This window comes from Meleagris gallopavo, chromosome 1 (genome assembly GCF_000146605.3).
Source record: "Meleagris gallopavo isolate NT-WF06-2002-E0010 breed Aviagen turkey brand Nicholas breeding stock chromosome 1, Turkey_5.1, whole genome shotgun sequence".
Classification (NCBI taxonomy): Eukaryota; Metazoa; Chordata; class Aves; order Galliformes; family Phasianidae; genus Meleagris; species Meleagris gallopavo.
In genome coordinates this window covers 65823806-65851515 of record NC_015011.2, presented here as the reverse complement: position 1 = coordinate 65851515, position 27710 = coordinate 65823806, and the positions used below count along the sequence as shown (strand labels likewise).

Sequence of the window (27710 nt, the reverse complement as noted above, 5' to 3'; positions counted from 1 at the left end):
ACATTCCTGAACCAAAGCTCCAGTAGGTCCAAAAAGAGGAATTAGGGCCATGAGCTAAGAGAAAAGCAGTAGCACTAAATACATTGCAACTTGTGAATATTTCATGTATTCAAGAATGGGGTTGTGTCTTTGTCAAATCCAAACACCAAGTAATTGCATGCAATTTTGTTTCAAATTCAAAAAAGAAATGTGTAGCTAGCTATTGGAGAGCACCTTTGATTGGCAAGGTAAAACATTGCTGTGGAACCTGGAAGATTGCAGGGTTACAATTTGTATTTTCTTCCTGGTTAAGAGATTACAGTCTGTCTGATAAGGACAGAAAAATGTAATATTTTGCGCCTCTCTTTTGTTTGCCTTTGTTTACGTTTGTCTCGCAATACTGTCACTTCTTGGCGATACTGCGAAGTTCCTCCAGGGCAGCTATATTTTGCACTGCATGAGTGTCTGATGAACTTCTGTTTCACCTGTTGTGCCTCATCCTGCAGTTGTAAATGATGTTCCTAAAAATCTTGGTTATGCATGGCGTTTTCTGGGTGGTTGTTTTCGTGCTGAACTTATAATGAACTCTGCCTAGGAGAGCTGAGATTTGAATCTAGGCTGAAAAATTAAAGAAGCTACAAATGGTGTTGTGTCGATCACTTTTCCTAGTAGACTTAGAAGCAAACCAAGTCCTTCTGGAACGGCTATTTATTCAGTTCTGAGAAATGCTTGCCTGGTTTTCTCTTTCTCATTAGGTAGCCAGTGCCCATGCTGCTTGCTAGAGGTGTGGGCTGGGTCTGTGCAGCTCTGACTCTGCTCAGGAGGAAATGACTAAAACTTTCTGACAAACCACAAGAACAAAGAGCATCTTTGATTTACCAAAATAGTCGTGGTCATGAGGTTCAGGATGAGCTGCTGAAGCCTTGGAGCCAGGCTGGGAAGAGCAGATCAGCCCAAAATTGAAGGGAGGGAGACCTGGCAGAACAGTGAGGGAGGTTTGGGCTGAGAGATGTCTGGGACTCCCTTGTGCTTCAGAGCCCTTCTGTGATGGAGGAGATTGGGTCTTTCCCTTCTGCTCTACTGCTGCTTTTGGGTCCTTGCAGCCTGAGAATCCCAAAACTCCTACATAACTGTGAGCCTCGAGTGACTTAACTGGAGCTGAACATTGGGAGTGAAGAGGAGAAGCTCCGTTTAATGACAGACGTTTAGTTTCAGTGCATGGTATTACTTTAAGCAGACTTGCAATAACACCATTAATGTAACTTTTTTTCTCTAGCTTTGTAAGCTTCTGCATGACATTCTGCAGTACGCTTTATAGAAACCTCAAATATTTTTCTTTCCCCGCCTACCATGTTTTGTCTCTTTTTCCATCTGACAGATGTTTTTTTTTCTTCCTGTGTTGCACAGGGCATAATTATTCTGTTGCAATAGCCTGAAACCTTGGTCCTGTGACAGAGTCTGCTAGCAGAGACTTATATGTCTCTGTCCTTCATGGTCTTGTGTACGTTGTTGTTTTTTCCTGGTGCTTTTCCCAGTCTGTTTAAAAAATAATAATAAAAAAACTGTTCTGAGAAGCAATGAGCCATTTAGAATCATAGAATGACCAAGGTTGGAAAAGACCTCCAAGATCATCCAGTCCAACTGTCTACCTATCTCCAGTATTTCCCACTAAACCATGTCCCTCAACACAATGTCTAAACACTCCTTGAACACCTCCAGGGTTAGTGACTCCACCACATCCCTAGGCAGCCCATTCCAGTGTCTGACCATTCTTTTGGAGAAACGTGTTTCCTCATGTCCAGCCTGAATCTCCCCTGGCACAACTTGAGGCCGTTCCCTCTAGTCCTATCGCTAGTTACATGGGAGACCAAACCCCACCTGGCCACAACCTCCCTTCAGCATCCTTTGTATGCCCCAAGACAATCTATTCTACATTTTTAGTATTTAGACCTGAGATTGCATCTTTGTTTTTGTGCCCTATTACCATGTGTCGTAAGTCAGCTGAATTCTCTCTGTTTTAGCTCACACCTTCTGGATATTTGCAATCAGTGTTTGTTGTCTCAGGTCAACTAGATAGTCTGTTTCTTTAGCCCTTAATATTTTTGAGTCAAGTGTTTGGCATTCTGATCGTGTTGCTTGCTTGTGTGAGCTTCTCTCAGCTTGCCAGTATCTGCTCTTGCTCTTGGCACAACTGTTGTTCCGTGAGCAGTGTCTCAGCCTGCCAGGGCAGCGTCCCAGTAGTACACCGAGGTCATAACTAGAAGGTTACTGACCTTCCTGCAGAGTGATGCACAATACCTTTCAGCAGCATTCCTCATTGCTTCAGTCCTACCAGCTGTATTTCACTGAGACTCACATGGGAGTTAGATTTTTTTTATCTTAATGGGGGCTTGTTTAATTGCCTAGGTTTGGAATTTTTTAATCTTTCCAGAGTTTTATTCCTAAATTTCCTCCTGCATTTCTGATCTGAAGTTCATGTAGAACTTTATCCCAGAACAATTTTGCCAAGCTTCCTACACCAAATAGCTTTTATTTTGACCGTAGTCTTTAGATAGGAGTATCCTCTGTGACGATGGGAAAGAGCTGTAGGATTGTTTCAGTGCCCTGTTCTGCTCTGACCTTCACTGGCTTCTCTTCACACTCAGAGCTCTGGTCGTTTAGCTCCATGGGGCGCTGGGCTGGCAGTTCTGCAGGTCATAGTAGTGAGAAGGAATCGTTTCAAGGTGTCATTCATCTTCTTTGCTTTGTGTGGTGTAGTTGTGATCTGCTGGGAGGTGGGGGCAGGCACAAACCTGACCACTTAACGCAGAAATTACTGAGCGAGGATGTTGCTGGGAATTGTTAGGAATAAGTAAGCTCATTTCCTATTTGTACATCAACTGTCATCCTTTAATCTCTTGGCACGGTTTTTGTTGCTGTTGTTTTTTTAAATGCTGTTACGTACGTCATCCGCTGTGCTTCCTGCATCCCATGTCACTTCATCATAAACTTTTACAAGATTTCACTTTAAGTCTCCTCAGACTTTGTAGCAATTAATTAAATTCTTTCTTTCTCTCTTTCCAGTGTCAGAAGCTTATATGGATCAGTGGAATTGGCTCAAGCATAACGGCGAAGATCAGCATTGAGTTTGCTCCCCTGGGTGAGTAACCTAAGCCAACGGCTTACTCCTCACTATTGATGTCAACATATCCTCTGGTTTTTGCTTGATACCTTACACAACAGCTCCTTTAGACTTTTAGTTCAAACGTTAGTAAAATTACAGTGCATTACAGCTTCCTGCAGGAGCTGTAGATGAACGTCACGCTGCGTCTGCTTTGTGAAAATCCGTTTATTTGATGTCTTTTAAAGGGTAGCCATCATTTATGCATTCTGAACTGTTGTTTAGGTTGAGGGAGGCTTTCTGCATTTTAAAGACAACGGCTTAGGAGTTAACATATGGACTGTGGCAGTATAATTGAGTATATTTTGGTTATCCAGGAGATAAAAAGGAAATGACCACTAGAGCCATTCTTGTGGCACACTGTGGACTCAAAAAGCGATGTCAGTGCTTCAGGATGGGCCTTGCTGCACTTGCCATGCCTCTGTGGTGTGGCAGAGCTGTGTGTCTGCAGTTAATCTAACTCGACAGGTCTGTGGCAACGTGTAGAGAAATTGCTCAGGGCTTTCAGATCACTGGGGCAAGTTTAAGTTTATGCGAAAACCACTCTTGACAGAATAGACTATCTGTTGCATTAGCTGTTGGAAATAGCCCAGTTAAGCAGACTTCAAGGTGTGGCGTTTTGCATTTGGTCTAGACTGATTTGATCCAAGTAGCATAGTGCATATCAGAGCTGCCAGTCTTATTTTGGGGATGGTTATCTCCTATCTACTTAGTTTTGGATATTATGGTATGATCTGGTGTGTAAAGGACTTGAGGCTTCTAAATTCCAGCAGATTCTTTGCTTGGAGAGCTGGGTTGAGTTGCTGCATTCACACCTCAGCTTTGCACGCCATGACTGGGATGCACCAACTCCTTACTGTAGCTATACCAGCTTCTGCTCCACAGCCCTGTTGTGCTTCTTCTCAGCTGCTGTCTTTGCACTGTAACTGCTTCATCAGACTGCTCCCCACTCCAGCTGGGACTTTTTTTGTGTGTGCTTTTTGTTGTTTTTTGTTGCTGTGCAGTCCTCCCATTCACCTGCACACCATGGTACGCCTCACACCATGGTGTACCACGCACTCATGGGGCTGAGACTGTCAGCGGTGACTGCTGTTTACTGCTGTTTTTAACAGCCTGTACCCCAAGGGTTTGCGTGCCATGTCCCCAGAGATTTACTCTCTCTTTTGAGAGAGCAGAAAGTGCACGTCTGCTGCCTGGGACTGCTGGTGTGATCAAACTCCAAAGCTGGCTTTGGTCATTGCTGCTCCACAGTGCCATCCTGCATCCCTAGGCCTGCCTGGAGATGGGGCTGTGTCTTGTTCAAGATGCTATCTCCCTTCTTTTCCTCTCCTTCCCCCTGCTACAGTCCCTGGAGTGCCTCTTTTTGGGCTTCCAACCCTTCCCACTCCAAATCACTATGTGTGAACTCTCTGTGGGATCCATAGGCTGCCCAGGGGCTTGGAAAGAAGCAAGTGATGCTCTTTGTTTGTCAGGAACCCTAAAGTCTGGCACCAAAAGCTTTTATTCCCCACACTCTTAATCAGTGGCCTGCTGGCTCCAAGAGCAGTTATCACCTATTGTCCTCCTATGTGGGTCCCATTTCTTCAGTTTTATTGCATATCAGAGTTGTGGGGATTACATTCCAGCTGGCCAGGCACTCCAGCTGGGTTTGAATGGGTCATGACTATAAAAACGTCACTGAAAATCTGACGTTGGCTGGCCTCCACTTTCTGCTGGATGTGTGTTTGGGGATTTTCAGTCTGCTGGCATGACTGTGCAAATGTCTTGCCTTCATTGAAAATCTCTGGATCCTTTCTTTCCAGATGTTGTGCTACTTTTCCTTCCCTAGGAATAGTCAGAAGCACTGGGAGCTAAATCTGCCTTCTCTTCCGCATTGCTCCGGGAGAAAGTGTGTACTTAGATCCCTCCTAGTCGGCACCTGTGGGTGCTGGATCCTCTCTCTGTTTACAGCCTGAGTACCAGTGTATCTCTGCTGTTTGGAGGCTTTCTGCTTGAGATAGACCCGTTTCCCTCACCAATCTGTCCGGAAGGCTGGAAGTGATTTCTCCTTCTGCTACTTGCTTTCACCATCAAATAAGTAAATAAAAGCCTCTCCTAGTGTGATGACCAGAGGTCCCTGCCTCTGACTCAGCACTGGGCTATGTTACGAGCTGCTGCCTACTGCTCCCAGTTGGACAGATGAGTGCAAGGGCTTCCCGTTGCCCTGTGTGTACATCTCATCATTGCATTTATTAGTGCCTGTGGCTTATCCCGTGGATACAACCCCCGTGCAGCTTCTCTTGGGCTTTTAGTAGTTGTGCTAAACTCAGATATGCTCAAAATAGTGCTGTTTCCTCTGCATGCTTATGGGAGGTGTGGCACTGGCCATGGGTGGGGTGGGGAGGCAAGGGGTTGGGGTGTGCTTGCCTGGAGCTTGAGGTCCATTGTGGCCAGACACTGGGGCAAGGCACAACATGGGGACAGCTGCAGGAGGTTTAGGGTGAGGGTATCACTTGTGTGTCAGTGTTACAGTGTTACGTGTCGTGTCGTCAAGAGTGCAATGCAAGATAAAGCTCCTAATTGACAGGAGAAGTTGCTTCCTCCTCAAATTCAGCCTTGTTCAACCCCATTGTGCTGCCCAAGCAGTGCCAGGGCATTGAATGACATAGGGATGCTGATGAAGAAACGTCATTTTTGTTGTGATTCACTTCTGGGTTCAAGAAGGGTTAAAGCCATGAATCTGCTCATTTATTTTTGAGTTAACATTTCTCTTGTGTGAATGACAACTCCCTTTAAGCCCTTCGTAGGAGAAATGAACTTTGGGCCAGAGAGGAAGAAGTGTGTCACCCTTGGCATGCGGTGGGGGGGAAAGGGGCAGGGTTTTTATGCTCGGGTTTTTTCCATCCCTTTATTCCAAGAGGGAATATTGCAGCTTACAGAAAGCAGTATGCATGTCCTTTGCTTTTGCTCTGATGTTCTATGCAATGTGGTTTGGATAACGTTAACATAGCTTCACATTATGTTCACCCACAGTGCTGAAGGCAGCTCTGTAATACACATAAAAGTCTGTACGGAGAGAAAGGGAGCTGTGTTTATCCGTACACATTAGCTTACTGCCCTGTTTATCTCACATGTGACCTCTCTGCTGCACAGAGCCTTTCTCTGCTTTTCCCGCCTGCTTTTTTCCTTACTTGACTTTCCCAGTCCTGACAGTTGCTTTATATTCAGAAAATAAAAATTCATCCCCCACAAAGCTTTCAAATCTAATTCCGTTTCTTCCTTTGCTTCTCTGAGAAACTCTTCTTGATTTCTTCAAGACTGAGAATGTATATTTTTCCTGTTTATTTAGGCAAGCTTATTTTGTCTGCAGAAAACCTGGTCAACTGATATGTTTCATTTTGTAAATATGTAATCCTGTGAGGTTTATGTGTTGAGAATAATCTTTCTGAGCTGGAAGAACATTGTCCAATCTGTTTTAAGATGTCCCACTTTCTGAGTAGTGCATCTCATTAGAAATAGGACTGTCTGCTTGCTTGGCTTTTTTCTTTCCTTAAGTAGCTTGAGGGAGGAAATCTATCATTGCATCATCTGGTAATAATGCTTGGCACTTTATTTGCATCTTCAAAAAGTGATACAGCTCTGAATTAAACAATTTCTATATCATTGTATAGTAGTTTTTTATTTGCCCCATTTTACAGAGGGGAAAATGAACCACAAGTCAAGGGACCTTAGGCCGTGAGAAGAGTCAAATTATCACCCTGGCTCCCTGACTGCTACTGGAGTAGCACCACACCTTCCTCGTTTAAATGAAGAAAAAAAAAGTAGAAAAAAATCATGTTTGATTCCCATCAACAACAAAGGGAAAGGGAGAGATGTTTATCGTGAATGATCTTGCCTAACCTTCGTTAACTAAGTGAAGTTGTTAATGTTTCTGTATTTTTTTCCTCTTATTTAGCAGCTGAAGCTGGCATGGGAAAAGAGAGATGTCCTAAATGGGAACTGTGTTACTGCACAGGAGTTATCTTTATTATGTCCTCTATCATGTGCCACAGCAGGATTCTTGTTTTTACCCTCCTATTGTTGGCTCTAAGTAGTCTCTGGGATGTTACAGAATCACAGAATCACAGAATGGCCCAGGTTGGAAGGTACCAGGATCATGAAGATCCAAAACCCTCTGCCACATGCAGGTCCACCACTCTCCCTATTTAATACTAGATCAGGCTGCTCGGACCCCATCCAATCTGGCCTTGAACACCTCCAGGGATGGGGCATCCACAACCTCTCTGGGCAGCCTGTTCCAGCACCTCACCACTCTCTCTGTAAAGAGCTGCCCCCTGACATCCAACCTAAATCTTCCCTCCATCAACTTGAAACCGTTTCCCCTTATCCTGCTGTTATCTACCCTTTCAAAGAGTTGACTCCCCTCCTGTTTGTAGGCTTCCTTTAGGTACTGAAAGGCTGCAATGAGGTCACCTCACAGCTTTCTTTTCTCCAGGCTGAACAAGTCCAGCTCCCTCAGCCTGCCTTCATAGTGGAGGTGCTCCAGCCCCCTGATCATCTTTGTGGCCCTCCTCTGGACCCTCTCCAACAGCTCTCTGTCTTTCTTGTACTGGGGGCTCCAGACCTGGACACAGTACTCCAGATGGGGCCTCACAAGAGCAGAGTAGAGGGGGACAATCACCTCCTTGTCCCTGCTGGCCACGCCTCTTCTGATGGAGCCCAGGATACCATTTGCTTTCCAAGCTGCAAGGGCACACTGCTGGCTCATGTTAAGTTTTTCATCCACCAGGACCCCCAGGTCCTTCTCCACAGGGCTGCTCTCAAGGACTGCTCCTTCCAGTCTGTATGGATGCCTGGGATTCCTCTGGCCCAAGTGCAAAACTTTGCACTTTGCTGTGTTGAACCTCATTAGATTCACCTGGGCTCACCTTTCCAGCCTGTCGAGGTCCCTCTGAATGGCATCCCTTCCTTCTACTCTGTCAACCGCACCACTGAGCTTGATGTCATCAGCAAACTTGCTGAGGGTGCACTCGATTCCGTCATCGATGTCATTGATAAAGATCTTAAAGAGCACCGGTCCCAAGACAGACCCCTGGGGATGCCTCTCATTACCAGCCTTAACCTGGACATAGAGCCATTGATGACCATTCTGTCTGCGGCCTTTCAACCAGTTTCTTATCCATCGAGTGGTCCACCCATCAAATCCACATCCCTCTAGTTTGGAGATAAGGATGTGCTGGGGGACCATGTCAAAGGCCTTGCTCAATTCCAGGTAGATGACATTGGCCGCCTTTCCCTTGTCCACTGATGCCATCACTCCATCATAGAAGGCAACCAGATTGGTCAAGTGTGACCTTCCCCTGGTGAAGCTATGCTGGCTGTCTTTGATCACACGCTCTTTCCTCATGTGATCAAGCACATCATCCAGAAGGATCTGCTCCATGATCTTCCCAGGCACAGAGGTGAGACTCACCAGCCTGTAGTTCCCCAGGTCCTCCTTGCACCTTTTCTTGTAAATGGGAGTGACGTGGCCCTTCCTCCAGTCATCCTGGACCTCACCTGACAGCCATGACTTTTCATATACAACAGAGAATGGCTTAGCAACCACCTCAGCCAGGTCTTTCAGAGGAGATCTGGAAGTAATTGCAGCGAAGTTGATGACTACTGCTTTGCATTTGATTAAAACTCCTTTTCTTCCCCATAATTTTTCTTTTTTAATGAGACCTAGAAAAAAGTGCTTCAGAGTTCTGAGCTGCATTAGAGAAGGTTAGCCCTGCTGAGGAGGATAGATAGCCTACTTGTGAATAAAGTGGTGTGGTGCATAAGAGCAGAAATCACATGAAGAATTTCTTCATCTTTGGAATGTTTCTGGACTGCTTCACCACAGGTTCTCAGATGCTGCCTGTCCGCCTTCTGGCTGCGTTCAGATGCCTTGTTTGATAAACTTTCTGGTGAAAGGCTTGCATGACTTCAAGCAACTTTATTCTAGGCATGCCTTGCTAGTAAAGGCAATGAGGAATGCAGCTGTCTTCAGCCACGCGCTATCTGGGAATGCAAAACATTGCCAAGCCCTTTTAGGGGCTTGAGCTTTAACTCTGTGCATGTATTTTGTTTTCTGTTTTGAACGGGTAGGACAGACATATCCTGATGCCTTAGAAGGGATCTTCAGCAACAGATTGCAGCATCCAGGTACCACAGCCAGCATTTTTTTTTTCTTTGCTAGGAGGGAGGTTTGTGTTTTTGTTTTCAACTTCTAAAATCACACGTTGTGGAGCATGCTTGCAGCAACTCCTGAAGATAACTGGGCTGGTGACCTGGGCAGCTCTGGATCCACTCCCTCCACTACCTCACTTGTGCATGCTTTCTTCTGTCTCTGAGAAGAGCTGTCTTGTTCCATGGCATGCTTGCAGGGCTCTCATTTCATCCATTGTTTCACATGATACCCGAATTCCTGATGACTTGTCAGCTGATTTTTTTATTTTATTTTTTTGAGGAACTGAACGTGGCTTATTCTGATTCTGGATGTTTTTCCCTCATGTTGTTTGGGAGCCCACAGGGCTGAGTTGGGATCTGAATTTTGCACCAGGAGGAGCAGAGCAGCTGGTATGCAGGCTTTCATGCTTTACTTGCAGTGCGTGTGCTCCTGTTGTTGCCTTCGTGTCTTTCCTTTGTTATCTGACCACTTCTCTCCCTAGTCTTTGATTTTGACAGCTCAGGAGAAGAATCTGTGTGGGGAGCTGCATGTTTGCCTAGGACTGTTTTTTTTGTGGGTTGAGTTTTGTGTGTGTGTGTGTATGTTTTGTAATTTTTTTGAGGTATTGCACCCTGAAAAGGTGAATGCTTTTGTGAACGTGTCCAGGGTAAGTTGCTTGAATCTTGCTGATAATCCCCATCAAGGAATTTATTGGAGATACTTCAGTATCTTTATGTGTTGATTAGGTATTTGAAATTAAAAGAGGGAGAGAGCTACCTGACTATCCAGATATTTCTTCCTTCTCTACCTCCCACTTCTCTAGTGCAAATTCCCCAAAAGGCTGTGGTTGTGCCAAGCAGGAAAATGAGCTTTTTTTCTGGTGGTGGTGATGGTGGTGTGTGTTTGTTGTTTGTTTGTTTGTTTGTTTGTTTTCACATTTCTTCCAAACTGTTTCCAAGCAGCAAAGAGAAGCTGTTGGATATTATGGGCTGATGGCAAATATCACTGGCATTCAAGGGAATATGAGCAAAGTGGGAAGAGTGGGCAAGGTGGAACATTAGGCTTGAACAGAACAAAAGAAGCAGTGGGAGTTGGAGGAGGCAGTAAACCGCTGCCACTAGAAAGTGGGAGGCAGTGGGTACCTGAGCCAATGAGGTTCCCCACAGTGAACTTGATTACTGCCTGCCCTGTTTTGCTTGCATAGCCAAGAAATTCCATTCTAAAATAACGTAAGTGAACACGGTTTTTTTTAACTGTTAAGAGTTTAAAATTGCAACTTCTTCCACGTCCAACTGCTCGTATCCCCACACTCTCATGAACAAGTCCTGCATTACAGCTTAGCTTCTTGTTACTGCCTTTCTTACAATTGTACTTGTTGGAGTAGGATGTCTAGGCTAACCTATCTCTAGGATTCAGGTTCAGCCTGGGAAACTAGAGTTTCTGTGCCAGGTGGTGATCCTTATGGTGGATCTGAGTGGTACGAGTGGACGTTTATGGAAACTGCCTCACATATGGCCTAAGGGATGTTCATGGGACCCTTGTCAGCATGGGTCTTCACATGGCATCAGCTGGGCAGCCCTGGGTTGGCAGGGCTGGCCCGGGTGTGCAGACACCTCCTGGGTGTGGAAGGCTGAGTTACACTAGCTGAGTCTGACTAGTGGGAGCTTGATGGTTTTCTGCTTTGCTGTCAGAGCTCTAAGCTGGCCTTTTGAGTTTCCCAAGGCAGTAGGTTCCAGACTCAGGTTCCTGAACAGTGTTGAGGAATAGGTGACAAGGTGTGAAAGGCAAGGGCTGCTTCAAAGGATGCAGGCGCTCCAGAAATCTGCTGGTGGTTTGCAGCTGATTGCAGGACCTTAGGAAGGAGCTGCTCCACTGATGGCATGGCTCAGCTGTGGCAATGCGAGTCGCTCTGGTTACAGTGAGAGATGTGCCTAAACAGGATGTCTGTATCGACCATCCTTGAGCCTTTCCAATTTGTTTCAGGGAGGCTCAGATCCATACAGCATAAAATTGACATTTGTCTCAGGTCTGCTTATCTCCCTGCCAGCATATGCTCACATCCTGATTTGATACAAACAAGCTACCAGGTGTTCTCTTATCTCAAAACCAGAGATCCACCTGAAATTCTTTTTTGGGGAATTTGAGAGCTTTTTGGATAAAGCTGCCTGTCTATAAGCATTTTCCAGGGCTCGTCACACTTGGAAATCATGGTATTAAAATAATTGCCTTTGAAATGAAGGGAGGGTCATATGCCCTACATCAGAAATTCCTCTTAGTACTTACTAATCCGGTATATAAATGTCATGGCTTACATCCACAGGGTGTTTATATTCAGTTTTTAGCTCTAACAGTATCCCTTACTCTTCAGAATAAATGCCATATAATCTGGTTATGAGCAATATTCTTAATTTAGATACTAAAAATAGGACATAAACAGATCTGAGTTACTTTAAGAAAGTAGGAGAGCAAATACCTTTGTCTGATGAGGGGAGGTCAAGTTCACTGGAGTCACTCAGTATTCAATATAATGGTAAAGCCAGAAAATTCTATCTGTTTTGTTGTCATAGTACAACGATTGCTGCATTTTTCTCTTCTCCTCGGTTTCTCTGAGGACCTGGTTCTCCTCTGTCTTGCCTCTGGTTATACCTCTTCTGGAAATTATAAAGAAGGCATAGGTTGGGAAACATCGTGGTTTTTTAATTTTTTTCCCCCTCATTATTTCAGTGCACACTGATCCAAGTTATAGGAAGCAGTAGGAGATGAAGTTGTTCCTAAGAGCCTTGCAGTGTTGCACTGATGAGAAAGATGCACATTTGGGGAGGAGAATTGTCTTTTTTTGTGGTAGGTGGACATCATCCAAGAGGCTTGGATACTTGAAACACTTTCCTCACTTAATCAAGTCAGTTGTCCTGTGCTTGGAGAAGGTTGCTGTGATGCTGGGATGTTTATCACAAAATGCTTTCTTATGTACTTGATGGCTATTTATTTAAATAGTAACAAGAAAAGAATCAGTACCTAACAATAACCAGTACCAGTAAGCTAATGAAACTAACTTTCTTGACTGTCCTTGCAAATTGCTGGATAAGTAGCCAACTTCTTGCTCCTTGTCACCAGCAGTGAAGGCTGTTAACTTAGCTGAGTCATTCTCCGTTTTCTGGTCAAGAGATGAGTTTTCCCAAGACTCCCAGTTGCTTCCGTGAAAGTGCTCCCTGGCTTTCTACCTTGTGTGGACTTAGCATAGCCCCCCATGGAGAAAGATATCATGGAACTTCATTTGTTTACTCTGAATCTCTGAGTAATTTTTATTATGCTTTCTGTATGGACTCAAGCTAAGTGGTCACAGACGTTCTATGTAAACTGAAGTATATTTTACCTAGAAATATCCTGATGAAGTGGTTGCTCTTTTTATGAAGTGGTGATGTCACACTTAGAGCAATCCAGAGCAAGATCGCTGTCGAATGTGTCTTTATGGCAGACTTTGAGTTTTCAGCATTTCCCTGCCAACACACGCATACCAGTAGCTGTGCTCAGAAAGTCATTTTCGTTGGAGAGGGAAGGAGAACTGCAGCCACAATGAAAAGGATGCTTGTGAGTACTTGATCCCATTCAGTTTGTGGCAGAGCTCACATCTGGTGGCTGCTAGGCTGAAGTAATTCAATGTAAGGAGAGCTAGTATTTCACCATGGACCTTGTAACAGAGTGCTGATACTGAAAGCATCTGCAAGGTGCACAAAGCCAGCAAGATTTAGAATTATAGAAAATCCTGTGATAGATGGGACCCACGAGGATTTTCAAGTCCAACTCCTAATCTGTATTTTGAGGTCCTGTTTTGATCAACCATTTGAAGAGGCACTCAGTGTTAAGTAAGTATTCCATGCCACTGGCTTCAGTAGCATTAGGAACGTGCTTATTATCAGATACGGATTTATGCAACTTGCTGATCTCAGTCTGGATGGATTTTGCTGAAAAAATCCTGTGCCAATGGACAGATCATCATCTCTGTTCCAGGCTGTGGTTCAGCTAAGTTGTCAATCTAATTTCAGGGGAACGGATTATAAACACTGCAAAATGTTGAGCTTGTGTAAAGCCACTTTGTTTGATAAGGAGCTGCTCAAAATATTTTGAAAGTTGAATTCTGTTCTGGGACTGGGCAGCCAGTTAGCTGTGCTGATAAGGCTCTGTGCCGGGGCATTTTGGCTGCTGTACCTGCATGACTTGCTGCTGAGCAGTTGGATTTGATGTGCTGTGGTGTCATGCTACCTAAGGTCTACCAGGCAACAGCTGTAGTAAAGCAGCTCCAGGGATTCTGCCAGGGCCACCTACCCAGGCAGGCACTCCACCATCTTCTGTCTACGTACAGATGGAAAGTAGGCTCAGCATCCCATCGGGTGCTGCAGTGTTGTGGGGAAAGCAAAAACAAAACAAACAAACAAAAAAAAAGCAAACAAACAAACAAAAAAACAACAAAAAACCCCCAAACACTTATGGCTGCTCTGGCCCTTTGGATCTATTCCAGGCTCACAGCACAGGATGAAAATCTTTCAGGTGGGAGACGTCACTCTACCACATCTCTGGCTATCTGGGAGATAGCCTTGTTAACTATCAGTATTTTAGCTCCCAAAAAGTCTAGCAACAGAGCAAAGCTGGTCTGCAATTTTGAGCTTCCAAGTTCTCCTAGGAGCCTCTTTGTGAGTTTGATGCTTTCTGTCTAAGATCTTGGCATGAATTTCAGTTATTGCTGCCTTTCTTTCCTCCCTCTACTTCTGACCTCTGTCAATACAATAGTTCCATACTGGTTGCTGCTTGCAGGTTTGACACTTTGAGATGTTAATGTTTGCATCTTAGGAGTAGAGTAGCTTTGCCTTTGCATGCATCTTGAACTCCTTCATAGCCTATCTCATGTGTGCGGCCCACGCTGTGCAAAGAAACAGTTCTGTATGCAGCTGTGTTCCTATTTACAAGACCTATGTCAGACTTTATGCTGTGCCTCAGAGCTTTGGAAAGAAGCAATGATGTGCACCAGTCACTGGCATCACTTACTCTGCATGGACCTATGAGTGCTCATTGGGATCCTGTGCCTCATGCCATAGGATTTTCTTGCTGCCAGGATCTGGTGCTAAAGTTATGCTTTCTTGTTCACAGGGGTGTTGTCAGATAGCAGTAATCTTTTGTTATTGAAGGTAGGTACAGTACTACTAAGAGTAACTGCCTGTGGGAAGGATGGGAAAGAGAAGCCCACCGACACTGCAACATCAGAAGAAACCAATTGATGTAGACATTTATGATGACGAGAAACCATGTACATACATGACAAGGAGTAGTAATGGTAGAGCCAACTCTTTTAATGTTCCTGCTATCAGATTAGTCATCCACACCTGTTAATTCCTGCAACCACAAAATACGCAGACAGTTCTGAGCTTTGCATTACTAAGAGTTAAGTTGTGTATAATTTACAGTGTATTATGGTAGCTATAGTGAATGCCATGATCCACACAGTGAAGACTGTAGCACTGTTACTGTCCTGTGTGTTATCTGTAACAAGTGTGCAGCTTTGCTTATGTCGCAGTAGGAAAGGAAATACACACGGTCCTATTTCTGTCTCTAGGTGTTTGCAGAAGGCTCTTTGGAGTGCTCCATGGTGCCAGATGCTGCCAGCCCCACCGATTTCTTGGGATCACGTCAAGTCTTGCAGAGAAGTGCTGGACTGGGCCACAGTCCTTAAATGAGAACCTTCAAGACATAGACAATGAAGATGTCTTTTTAGTGCCTTTGTGTTTTAATGTGCATGCTGGATGAGAAGGCACCTGCTTTCTCCCTGCTGCTGAGAAAATCATAGAAAAGAATCATAGAGTCATTAAGGTTGGAAAAGACCATTAGGATCATCTAGTCCAGCCCTCTAGCCACTTCTCCCATAATGATTCATTAAGGGGTGACTGCACAGGCAGATAAACGTGTTTCACTCAGGTAGGCTAGTCCATCAAAGTAGCAGTTCAGACAAAGTGACAAGATTCCTAGCTCGTATGGGTGACTTGTAGTTTGAGCCTTTTCGGGTGGTCTAAGCTGTTTCTTTTAATGAAGCACTTTCCTTCATTTTGATGCCAGTTTTAAGCAAGACTAGCTCTCTTTAGTTAGACAGTTGGAATTAGGAAAACACTATTATTCTTAGTGTAGATGTACTCTTGGTGTTGCCAGACTGTTTGTATTATGTTCAGTCATTATCCTCACTTAATTTGGAAGTTTTGTACTTGGACCACTGTGCTTTAGCATCAAGAAGCCAAGCTGGCATCACAGTGCACAAACAACAGTTTAAGGTTTTTCTCCTTAAACAAAGAAGATTTTGTAAATCACAAGCAACTTTTCCTTGAATAGCGTTTAAGAAGATTTGCAGAAGCTTCAAAACGGGCACAAATCCATCAGAAGTGTGCCCAAGTTATCAGCATTTGTTTCACTGAAAAGTGATCCTTGGCTTAGGAAAATGGAATGGTGTTTAAGTAGCTGTCTTGTTTCCCAGCATCTTTTTTTAGATGCAATAATGCAATGCAGGCAATTAGAACTCTACTTTTTGAAGATTTTTAATTAGCTGACACTACTGATTGAGATCTTACAATCTGTAAAATACAGCACGTCTCTTCATGCTCCTTTGTCTCCTATGGCACTACACTTTCTTTTAAAGACATATAAATAGGTTACTAGGGAAAAAAAACCCAAACCTTCAAAACAACAAACCAGGGCACAGAAATGACAATTCAGTATTCTTGGCATTTCTCAGAAAGCTACTTATGATTATCTCCTTAAAATGGCTTTTTTTTTTCTTTTTCTTTTTTTTTTTTGTCCTGCAAGTTAAATAGAGAAGCATGAACTGATATTTCATTAAAATATTGTTAGAGGCCTGAATGCATTTATGATCCCTGAGACATTTATGATCCTTGAGACATTTACAGGAAGCAAAAACTTGCTATTTAGAACTGTAAAAAAAAAAATTTATCAAAGAGCAAAAGGCAAATCTAAAAGGCCAGCTGCATGGTTCAGATACTTCCACTTCCAGAGTTGTGGTCATCACCACGCTGAGGTACTGGATCCTGTTAATGTATATATCTGTGAATATTTGGTTAGGCATTGTATGTTGAACCAGAATTTAGATAAACTGGAGTGATGATTGCCAGCATTCGTTGTTAAATGTATGGCTAAGTGGATTATCTTCTGAATATTTCTCAAGAGTTGATGAAAAATGAGGAAACCACAGCTTTCTCATGTATCTGTCATACGAACAATGCTTCTTTTTGTTTGTTTTTTATTTTCTTCCGTTCAATTCTGAGTTTTTCCATTTTTTTTCCGTCTCTCACTTCCTTACATCAGGGAGTTAGGCTTCTGTCAAAGACTTCAAAATGTAGTGGAAAAAAGGGTGTTGGAAAAGTTGGGAGATCGGAAGATAATTTGCTGGGTAAGGCCAATAGCAGCAGGAATAGTTGCATAGAGCATGTTACTGTACCATTTTGGAAGCACTATTTTGGTATTTCTATCAACAAGCACCGAAGGCAACAAGTTGAATGTTATCCAGCTGAATTTGCCACTCAGATTGCATTGCAATAAATCTTAGGAAAATAGAAGGAAACTCTCCACTAGATTTATAAGGTAAGGTTTGTTCCATCACAAGAATTTTTTTCTTACTGAAAAATAATGTTATTGAACTCTGTTTGTAAAGGCTTTAAGGGCGGTAATCATACACTTAGGTGCATGCATTCAAGAGCTCCTTATAGTTAGGTGGATTTCCAGCAACTTCAGCAGGATTTACTGTTGAACTTGCAGCTTATTTGCACACAGTATTTATCTTCAATGATCAAGTGAGACTGTTTCCTTTAGGAAAACAGTTAAATTGTACAATGAATTGCAGGAGCAAGTAGCTTTTGCAAACTTTAGAGTACAGTTGCAGTGGCTGGTCTTAAAAGTTTGCCCTAGAATAGTTCTCATATTGTAGCATTTAAGTTACTAGAGCTTTCTGTGGTCTTGCTTTTTGGACTTCTCAATAGAAACTTGACAATAATAGTGTTATTTCAGTAGCCCTGTATTTCCGGAATATTTCAGTCCTTCAGAACTGTATATAGGGTATGTGAAGTGAACATTTTTGACCGTGTTGGATTTACTTTTCCTGTATCATATAGCAAGAACGTCAGAATTGGGGCCTTGGTATCATCACCATCTTTTGCGAGCCCAGCCTGGACAAGTGCCTTCTCTGTGTTCATCAGGGTAAGGTGTTCAGGAGAGCATCCAATCCTGTGACTGGGAAAGCAGTGTCCACAGTTCTTCAGAACTAAATGTAACCTCTCTGCAAACAGTCCCCTTACAGATGGCTCGGTAAGGCAGGTGGGTAGTAGCCCTGAGAGAGGGAAATACAGGAACAATAGACTTGTTTTTATCCGTTTGCTACATATGAAGCAATAATCAACCTTATAAAACTTATTCAGTGCTTGAGAACAAGATGTATCTCCAGGTAACTCCTGGGTCTCAATGTGTGAACATCAGAGATTTGGCCCCAGATGTTCACGTGACTGCCAAGGAACTTGCTGGTTTGTGGGAATGAAGAGAAACTGTCATGATTTGTTTACTTTCTGTTTTGTTTTGTTTTTAACACCTGTTAAACTTTGTAATAGCTTTGACAGTGCGAGTGGACCTTTGTTTTCCCCGTAAACGGATTTCTCCCTCCAGTGGCCTTCATGAGCCATGCACTGCCATTAATTACAAACTCAACCTTAATGTCAGCAAGACTGTATCCTGCAGATTAAGCTTGTGCTGCTTGCTGGGACAAGGATCTCAGCCAGAGGAGGGACTGGGACTTGTACTGTGGTGTGGTTCCATTTGACCTTTGATAGCTGGAGAAATTCTTCTTGGGCAGCTGCTATAGTGAAAACCTGAATATGGTTAACATATGGTTTTCTAGGAGACTGAGTCTTCTTTCCCCCACCAAAGGTTGGGAATGTGTGGAATAGTTTTTTTTGTCTCCTTCTTTTAGCATCAAATGTCTGATTTAATTTGTATGTAAGTAGGAAAACTTTGAAGTGTCGTTGAAATACAAAGTGAAAATACTTCAAAGAAATGAAGCATTAAAAGTGTATCTGATCCCTAGAGGTTTTTGAAGTTTTATCTTGAGAATAAGTATTCAGGGGAACATTTATATGAAAATACTAAGGCTGCTTAATTCATCCAAAATATTTTGAGTGTAGCCAGTCAGCATTCATAGAACTGTGCTGTACTAGTTTTGATTTTACATGGTGGCAAGCAATTGTCTGTCTGCATTGCAGCATCCATCACTCAGAAGTTTATGTAAAGTCTGACAGGGAAACCAAAGCATGAAGCTGCTGCAGCGTGAGATTGAGTATTATTACCTCATGCCCAGCGTAGATCACTGGATACAGCTGAATAAAGCTGCAGTGTGGTAAGCTCCCAAAACTTCAGGCTGAGGGAGGTGGGCTTGTTCAGCCTGGAGAAAAGAAGGCTGTGAGGTGACCTCATTGCAGCCTTTCAGTACCTAAAGGGAGCCTACAAACAGGAGGGGAATCAACTCTTTGAAAGGATTGACAGCTGCAGGACAAGGGGAAATGGTTTCAAGTTGAGGGAGGTAAGATTTAGGTTGGATGTCAGGGGGAAGTTCTTCACAGAGAGAGTGGTGAGGTGCTGGAACAGGCTGCCCAGAGAGGTTGTGGATGCCCCGTCCCTAGAGGTGTTCAAGGCCAGATTGGATGGGGCCCTGGGCAGCCTGATCTAGTATTAAATGGGGAGAGTGGTGGACCTGCATGTGGCAGAGTTTTTTGGATCTTCGTGATCCTGGTACCTTCCAACCTGGGCCATTCTGTGATTCTGTGAACTTCTAATGGGCTTCAGTTGCTCTGCCAGGGAAAGGGCAGGGTGGTCCATGGGAGATGATAGGGTGGAGTTTGCGACTCCAGTTTGCTGGTGGATTGCACATTGCTAATAAGTGTTTTGAACTTTGGGAGAGTTCACATCTTAGTTTTGAGATTTTTACTTCGCTCCTGTAAAAACATGCCCCATGTGCTGGAGCAGGGGGTGGTGGTTTTTCCTTTTGGCAAACGAATTCTGGTATCAATGTCTTTAATTGCAGGAATTATACTAGCAGTTCCCAGAGCTCAAGGGTGTGTGTGTGAGGAGCTATCTAGGTGTGTATAAATCATGGATAGGCAGAACTTTAAATACTGAATGTATTGTTCCGTCCTTGCCATCTGTTACAGTGGGGCTTCAAAAAGTTGGAAATTTATGAAGTTTCATGAGAACTGCTTTTTCTCAACAGCAGTGAGGTTACTTTTGGTCTCAACGTAGTAAAAGCAAATTTATAGAAAACAGTTTTAAGTGACTTGTATTCTTTTTGAAGCTTTATTTCAGTTACATCTTTGGTTGAGGGAAGGGTGGGAGAAAGGAAACAGTTAAGCAGCCTATACTGTTGTGGTGTTTTTTTTTTCCAGTGTTGTAGACTTTAAGAAAGCAGGTGATCCTTCTTCCCCTCAGTCCCCAGCTTCTGTGCCTTATGATACTGCATTTTAAGTGAAGGGCTTCCTGTGTTCGGACTCTCAGAATATTCTCAGGTGACAGCAAACTTTCTTCAGAAACCATGAGATTCAAATATGGTTTGTTATTTTACCTTTCCTTTATGAAAACTAAGATCCTAGTGGAATTACTTCTATGTAAGATCTTGAGTATGGGAAGAAATTAGATACTGCAAGGTTTGTGGTAGAACAGGCTTTCCAACAGTCTGTGAACCCAACTGGAGTATCAGAGACATAAACTGGCACAAACACATTACAGATATGAAAGGATGGAGAACAGTGAATGGGGATGTTTCTCCACTGTTACTGTGCGATTTAACCACACCTTGGTTTGTTTCAGACTTGCTGGCTGGGCAGCACAGAGTGACATGTACTAACTCATTTGCTGCTTACATGGGTTCCTGAGAAGACCTAGGCTGCTCTGGGGACCTGAATCAGGTTGTTTATAGGTACATCAGCTCTGTGACTGGGTCGTAAACTGGCTTGTACTGCTCTTAAAATGGAGCACAAGATCATTTTTAATGCTTCAGAGCTGTGTCTGCTAAAGGCAGCCTACTGTTAGTGAAGTCAGTAATGAAGCATAGTATATTACTGTATCTAGTGAAACAGGCATTTTTCATTACACAATCAAAAAAACAATTGTTTTATACTTAGCAGATTATCTGTAGCAAGTAAACTCAAGTCTTTTTAGGCTTTTTAGGCTTTTTAAAATCACATCAGGAAAACATTAATTCTTAAAACCTTTAGATAAGAAACTTCAAAGGCTTCTGGTGCTGTGCATTGTCCACCTCCCAGCAAGGCTTTTCCTTGCCAAGCCACTCATGTCAGTGTGACCCATTCCCTCATGTGGGCACTGTGCTGAGTTGGTGCACTCATGCCAAACTCCATTGCTAACACAAATGAAGCTATTATCAAATATGCCGTGACAGTCTGTGATGTGTGGGTCCACTTCTTTTTGGTATCTTTGCATGCTTCAGTAGGAGTATTGTCAACATAAAGGACAGCATTGGCTCTTGATACTACTAGTTCTGCACTCCGTCTTTCTAGCTTTAGCAAAATAGCAAACTGCCTTGAGTTTAATGACGTGAGGTCCTTCAGAAGGCCCACAACTTTGTTTATCCTCTGGTGGATTTGTGTGATGCTTCTACTCCTTGTCTCCACCTCAGCTCCTTGCAGTGCCTCAGAGAGACTGCTGGCTGAGCCAGCTGGCAGGAGGAGGTGCTGGTGGCTCTTGGCATTTGAGCAGTAAAACTTGGGAGATCTTTCAAAACAAACATGTTTGTAAAGGATTTTTCTCTCAAATTATGTTTTTTATGAATGAAAAGGGCTGGTGCAGGGTAACACCTTCTGAACTGAGCTGGTATACCAGAAAGAAGGCTGCTGTATTCTGTGCCTTGGAAAGATACCACATGGCCTCCCTTGTTCCCATCCCATTCCTGCTCTGTGCCATGGTGAGTGTAAGGTAGCCAGGTAGGACAAAGCATGCTTCTAGCATGCTTCTATGGAAGCAGGTGGTACTGCTGTCATCCTGTTGGATGTGTGGAGCATGCGCTACCGTGTTCCTTGCACCTTCAACACGTCTGCAGATGACATTCAGCTGTGTGGAGTAGTTGATAGAACAGAAGGAAGGGATGCCATCCGGTGGAACCTGGGCAAACTGAAACGTGGGCACATGTTAACCTAATGAGGTTCAACAAGTCCAAGTGTAAGGTGCTGCACTTTGGTCAAGGCTGTTCCAGATGTGTGTACTGACTGGGGGAAGAACTCATTGAAAGCAGTCCAGTGAAGAAGAGGTTAGGGGTCCTAATGAACGAAAAGCTGGACATGAGCCAGCATTATGCTCTTATGGCCCAGGAAGCCAATCAAGAGAGGAGTGGCCAGCGGGGTGAGGGAGTGATTGTCCCCTTCTACTCTGCCTTTGTGAGGCCCCACCCGGAGTATTGCATCCAGGTCTGGGGCCTGCAGCACAAGAAGGATGTGGAGCAGTTGGAGTGAGTTTGGAAGAGGCCACAAAGATGATTAGAGGGCTGGAGCACTTCTCTCTTAAGAAGAAAGGCTGGGGGAGCTGGGTAAGGAGAAAAGAAAGCTCTGAGGAGACTTCATTGTGACCTTCCAGTACTTAAAGGGAGCTTAGAAACAAGAGGAGGACTGACTTTTAACACTGTCTGATAGTGATGTGTCAAGGGGGAGTGGTTTCAAACTAAAAGAGGGGTGATTTAGGACTTTTTAAAATTTTTTTATTTTTATTTTTTTTCTCAGAGCATGGAGAAGTACTCATATAGGCTGCCCAGAGAAGCTGTGGATACTCCATCCCTGGAGATATTCAAGGCCGAATTGGATGGGGCACTGGGCAGCCTGAGTTGTTACGTGGCAGCCCTGCCCACAGGAAAGAGGTGGAACTAGGTGTTCTTTAAGGTCTCTTCCAACCCAAGCCATTTTATGATTCTCTGTTATACCAATTGCCTGTCAGACCTACCATTACAGTATCTTCACATTCTTTATCAGTTCACTGCCTCCTTCCTTATCTGTATTTGGCGTGCTGCCTCCTCACCATGTTATGTCATGTGGGTTATATTCCCACAGAATTAATGATCTCTTCCATTGCTGCGACATTTCCCTCTGTACATACGTGTGCTTTGACTGCTTTCCTTGTTTCCTTTCCCTGTGCAACCAACCATACTGTGAGATTTTGAAGTTTTAATGAGTCTCACCTGGAACAGGTCACTGTACCACCCAAGCCCTATTTTCTACAGTAAAGCTAACTGATGAAATTCAGCTAACTCTTTCTCTTGTTGGTGAATCTCCCTCGAATTCTGTAGATGCTTTTTCTTGACTTTCACAGATTGCAGGTTTACTCCATCAGTAACCTTGTCATCGTGCAGAAGTCTAGATAGGTTTGTGTCAGCTAGAGAGCTGTCCTGGCTGGGCTTCAAAAATGCATCAATGCAGTTATGTTCTAAGTTTCTGGCTGCCAAGATTCTTCTCGGTCTCATGAGCTGCATCTTACTCTGTTGTTAAGCTGACACTGTCTGCTCATCCTGCTGTTGGGACTGTGGGTGACATGAGATACTTCTGCCTCTTACATATGCACAGAGACTTCTCCATGATTTAGGATGGAAGGAAGCAGCCACTCTCCATGGCTTTCTCTTCTGCTGGAGAGGAAGCAGAAGCAGGTCACTGTTTCCTCTGCCACCTTTCTTCCCAGTTTCCTTACTTTTCCTGCTTCAAAAGAACGGCAAGACAATAGGACCAGGGTGGGATTTTTCCTTTTCCTGAAGAGGTCACAGCTCTGCTTTGTGCTGACCTGCTGCCTCCCATCACCTTGTTGGTGAAAACCCTCCTACTCTCAGTGCCACCTATACCCCATGTCCACATTATCATTAAGGATAACACGGCTCCTAAAAATTGCACTATAATAATAGAGATTTGTTTGCCCCTCATCAGTGTGTCATTTGGAAGAAAACCTGTCCTTTCTCAGTGATGTGGACAAACATGCAAGTTTTAGGGTATACATTTGGTGCATCAACTTCTCAGGCCTTTTCAAAGCTGAGAGTTAATTCTAAATTCAGGGTTTGTATTTGAAACGCACAGTACATATGCCTGATATTTCAGTAAATCTCCTAAGTAGAAGATCCTTTTCAAATAGCAGTTAAGGCCACATGTTGCCTAAAAAAGGTTGTCTTGATGCAGTATTTCATATTCCTCAGTGTACTACTTGAAAACAGGTTCTTGGCAAAGCTCCATCGTAAGGTTGATGCAGTGGAATTAAAAGATACCAAGTTTTTAACTGTTTTTTTCTGGTTTTTTTTGGGGGGGGGGGCGGAGGGGAGGAGTTTTTTTTGTTTTGTTTTAATGGTGAATGTGAATATGAAAACACAAATCTAGCTAAACATGTTTACTTTATTTTCTGTCTTTTGATGATTGGTGAACTCTACTTTTGCTTCGCATTGTGGTGACTCTCAAACTGTGGATCTTGAAGGTCTGAAATCCGGGTTCTAGACGTGAAGATCAAAAATCCAAATCTGAAGCCTGTCAAGTTTTTAAGTTTGTGAATTAGATCTTTGGATTCAGCACATTAAAAGAAGGAGATGTGAGCTGTAAAATTGGATCTAAACATGGGTTTATACAGCAAATTTAGTGGTTCTTAAGCTATTTCGAAGAACTACCTTTTCAGACTCTTCATCAACAGTGCCTCTTTGTTTCATAGGTTGTGTGGCCACAGAATGTCAATAACATGTTGATGGGGAATGTGAGGCATTTCCTTGCTTGCAATAGCAGTCTCAGAGAGAGGATTGAATATCTTAATTGTTTTCTAACCAGTGGACCCAAGGAAAACGTGAGAAAACATTGATTTCTCAGGCCCTAATGTGAGTAGTGGAAACGATTTACTGACTAGCTAACCAGTAAAATTTGAACAGCCTTAAATGAAGTGTTCCTGTACTTTTCTATAAGCCTCAGTTTGACCTTGGATTGCTTGTGCATAAATAGTTAAAATGAGGTTGTACAGTGTTTACAGGCAGGTCTTCACATGACACATCTTTGCAGGTAAGTGCTCCTGTGGCATGCAGAAAGCACAGGTCTAACTTGTGCATCACAAAACAAAGGAACCCATCATATGCTTTGTTTTTTTTAATTTCTTTCAGTTAAAACAAGCAAAGAGCTGCTAGGATGCAGAATAACAGAGGTAGGCACCCTGAGACTTTGAGTGTTTACATAGGCTGTTTGCTGTGTACATCTCTCTGTCAGAATTTCTGAAGGATGCTAATCTTGTCAAGGCTTGACTTTTGCACCACTTCTGATATGTTTAACAAATTTTAAGGCAAAATGCAGAAAAAATGTGTGCAGCTAAGCTGGTTGGTACTAAAGTTGTTTCATAGTTAGAAGTAAGTTTTTCCCAAATATTAACAATTATAACTTGGAAGGACTTTTGTGCTTTATGCAATTAAAATAATTCAAAGCCTTTTCTATGGCTTGATACCTTTTATGTCAAGAATGGCCATCCCTGGAGGCATTCAAGGCCAGGCTGGATGTGGCTCTGGGCAGCCTGGTCTGGTGGTTGGTGACCCCCACATAACGGGGGTTGAAACTAGATGATCTTTGTGGTCCTTTTCAACCCAGCCCATTCTATGATTCTGTGAAGACTGTGGGATAGGCCTTCTGCCTCAGTGTGTTTCCAATCAGCTTTATCAGATAAAGGAAGTAAGTAATGATTGTAGGATAACAGGAATTAATGAAATTCAAGGAGCAAAGAGAAGATCTAGAGTTAGGAAACAAAGGTCTTGCTTAATACAAGTATAGTATTGCTTTGATATCATTAAGTTTAACAAATTCAAGAACAAATTTATAGAAAAAATAAACAGAAAACTGTTTAAATAAGTCTTTGCCAACATTTGGATTGTTTTTGTTTGTTTGTTTTTTAAATTCATAGCAGTATTTACAGTATATCCTTTTTGCATGAGTGTGCAAAATACTGCATTTGACTATTTCAGAAAGACCTTGTAGATGTGCTTGAAGTCAAATTTTTTGACTGATGCCTAAGTCTGTTTCCCAGCCGCCAGCCTCTAGCAGAATGACAGTGTCTGGTGTGGTGAGCATCTGTTCAGCGTTCCTCCCTCTTGTCTGGATGCTACAGGTGCTTTGTGCTGGCATAGGTGGGATGCTTGGTGCCGACAGACCTTGCATCCTTAACTGGTGTGGCAGTTCCTACCTGCCAAGATGAGCCCACTGGAAGGTGATGAAAACTTTGCTTCGTGAGGGACACCTGACATGTGGAGGAGTCAAGTGTCTGGCCCTTGGCTGGTGCTGAGCCTGCAGGTTGGTGGCAGCTGGAGGACGGCTTCTACTTTCACTGGACCATACAGTGGCTGAGGTTGGCAGGGCATCTGGGTCCATCTGCTCCAGCCCTTGCTCAGGCAGGGACACCTAGAGCAGGTTGCTCAAGGCCGCATCCAGGAGACTTTTGAAGATTTCCAAGGAGGAGACTCTACAACCTGTTTGGGCAGCCTGTGCCAGTGCACCTGCACAGGAAATAAGTTCTTTACGGTTGAGTCTCCTTGTAGCCATCCTCCTGAAATGGAGCAGCTACTTTTAGTGTGGAAGATCCAGCCAAGGGATGTGTCCTTTCTCATCAGCCCCTTCTTGGTTCAATATGACTGCTCTCTTGTCACGGAGGGAGTGGCCTCCTTTCATGGAGAGATGCTTCACCATTTCCCACTGTGGTGTGTGTGTGTGTGGGTGGGTGGGTTTCATGATTCTTCATGAAGGCCCTGGGCAGTCAGAGTGATGGGGCGGGAATCAGCTGTTGGATGTTGCAGGCAGAGGTGTCCACATATCACATGTCCAGATGGGGACCCTGTCATGGACCAGCCATGCCAGCAGCTTCCTGGCAGGTGATCTTCAGGTGTCAGGAAGCTTCTTGATGCTTCATGCCTCTGAGGCGGCAGACGGGAGGTGGTTTTCTTCTCTTATTCCTATCCCAGGCGTAGACACAGCTCAAAACATACTGTGGGATGAATTTGGAATCTTAACTACTTTCTTGTCCTTGCGTCATGCTGAAATTTTTCTCCCAAGTTATTCCCAGTAAGATATTTCCAGCATTTTTTTAATTATACTTTTTAAACTTTGTCTGTTTTGCTGTAAAATACCAGGGAAATGTATTCAACAAGGATCCATTTTCTTTTTTAAGGATTTTTTTTATCCAGGCCTGAAACATATGAAATGAAGTCGTCTTTTTAACTTAAATGTTAATGACCCCTAGTGTAAATGAACTGAATGTATTCACTGCTAAGTGTTAAAATGCTGCTGACTGGTAGCACTGTAGTTGAATATCTTCGAAGCATCCTATGAGAAATGTCGCCAGGTATTAACATGGAATTAATTTGAAGTAATCTTTAGTTGTTATTGTAACATATTTCAATATAAGACTTTCTGTTCATGTTTTTGTTCTGGTCAGCAAGTAAGAGCATATTCATTCTGTGTCACTGTGTGCCTGAAATGACATTTATCTTCTTGAAATAGAGCGTTACCATATAGAAATTAATTGCTAAGGTGTGTTGTTTTTGTGTTGCAAAGTGGGATTTGCTCCAGAAGACTCTTCAGGCCTCTCACACAGTCGTCTCTTAGTGCAGGACTGAGTATGGTAACATTAATTTTTACAGCAAAGTGTAGCTGGGGATCTTGCTTCTGCTATGGAACAAGTTCTCTCCTCCCACCCTGCCCATAAAATATGACTATAGTTTGTGGGCTCTTTTATTGGATTTTTGTGGCAGACTGCTAGGGCAATAGCCTAGGCTTCAGGGTTCTTTTTTCGTTCTCTTCAGCAGTCAGAAACAAGACCTAATCAAGATTTTCCATTTTTCTGTATCAAAATTTCCTGTTTTAAAGACTGCTATATAGCACTGGGAGAGCTGGGAAACTCAAGCCATCCATCTTATTGCATCACACTGTAAGAATAATCTGTAGCTGATGCTTTCTTTCCTAATGCCGAACATTTGCAGAGCATGTGCATGGGGAGGAAGGCAAGTAGGATGAAAAGGCCAGACTGCATTTCCCTGGGCTGCAATCAGGGCATAGTGTGTCCTTCCAGCTGCTGGGAGGCAGCTGATTCACCAGAGCTCTGTGGACCTTTGCGCTTTAGAGCCAGGTGCATTTTCTACCAGATGTGGACATTCAGAATAAGGCCACCCCAGAATTAAAAAAAATAATAATAATTAGAGGATGTTGGGCTTGGACATATTGTCCCTAGATGCTTCAGGGTGTGTTATTTGATCTAGGAAAGGGAGAGCCCCTGGGTGGGGAAAATATAATTTCCTGTGTGTAAAACATTTGAGCACCTTTTTTTTTTTTT

General features: G+C 43.4%; 1 protein-coding gene across 13 annotated transcripts in view; it reads left to right on the top strand.

The window, feature by feature from the left end:
* The window catches only part of PPFIBP1 (PPFIA binding protein 1), a 103262-nt gene that overhangs the window by 21198 nt on the left and 54354 nt on the right, over nt 1–27710 (top strand). For 10 of the 13 annotated variants that reach the window (XM_031555213.1, XM_031555208.1, XM_031555207.1 and 7 more), the window contains exon 2: nt 3043–3118. The gene's annotated coding sequence lies outside the window, so the exon portion shown is untranslated. Of the gene's footprint in view, nt 1–3036; nt 3119–27710 lie in introns of those variants that run through there. The other 3 variants (XM_010715575.2, XM_010715568.2, XM_010715562.2) reach the window with 1 other exon arrangement.